The sequence below is a fragment of the Chiloscyllium plagiosum genome, unplaced genomic scaffold (assembly GCF_004010195.1).
Source record: "Chiloscyllium plagiosum isolate BGI_BamShark_2017 unplaced genomic scaffold, ASM401019v2 scaf_13136, whole genome shotgun sequence".
Classification (NCBI taxonomy): domain Eukaryota; kingdom Metazoa; phylum Chordata; class Chondrichthyes; order Orectolobiformes; family Hemiscylliidae; genus Chiloscyllium; species Chiloscyllium plagiosum.
Window position 1 is genome coordinate 6,313 of NW_025208787.1, and position 1,072 is coordinate 7,384.

Below are 1,072 nucleotides of genomic sequence, written 5' to 3' on the forward strand. Positions count from 1 at the left end.
GTGTCATTCGATTTGCAGAAGTTGGGAGGCTCTGAATGCTGTGATCTAGAGCAAACACATACTGTAGGACCTTCAGCTCAGAGAGATAGAGCTGGAAGCCAGGCTGCAGACACGTTGGGGGGAAATGGGGAAAGTTAACTAGACAGTTTATTCTGGGAGATGGTCATTCCCGTCGAGACAGAGCCTTTTGTTTGGTTCATTGGACAGTATCAGGAGGGTGTGAGTGCGAGTCAGGCAGGTAAAGGGGATCTGAGAGAGAATTGCAGGGTAGAAGAGCTAACTGGCTGGGTGACGGGAGTAAAAAGAACGTTGGGCAGGGGGAGATGGTGGTAAAGGACAAAATAGTGGCAGGGATTGTCTCCATTCTCTGCAGTTGGCATCAGGAGGCCAGATGGCATTCGTGTCTGTCTGGCACAAGATTTGGCAACCAATGTGCTCAAGGCTAGAAAAGTGGAAAAGCGAGGTTGCTGTGGTGTGGTCCAACAATATCAGGCGGATGGAGCTTCTGCTGAAGGCACATGAGAAGTTCGAAGCTACAAAGACAAAGCAGAGCCTCAGATCTCTGAGCAGCATGGTGGCTCACTGGTCAGCACCGCTGCCTGACAGCGCCAGTGACCTGAGTTTGATTCCATTCCGAGGCGCCATCTGTGTGGGCTACCTCTGCGTGCTCTGGTTTCTTCCCACAGTTCAATAATTCGCAGTGTAGGAAGGATCGGCTGTGCTAAGTGTCCAGGCATGTGCAGGTTAACGTGGATTAGTCATGGGGAACTGTAGTGCTGTTGGGTAAACAGGTGGGTCTGAGTGGGATTTTGTTCAGAAGGTTGGTGTGAATTTGATGGGTCAAAGAGCCTGCAAGAACTACATGATTCTATGTTGAGAAATGATTGCCCAAAGTCTGCTGTAACACAGAGTAGATTCCAGTTCATGGGAAACTGACACCAGTCCTGGAGAAGGTGGGATTTGTGCTGTCTCTTCCCCCACCCTCTGCCCACCCCCTGTCTATTCTGTCTCTCCTCACACTTTGCACACCACATTCTCTGTGCCCCGCCATTCTCTCTGCTCCACCATTCTC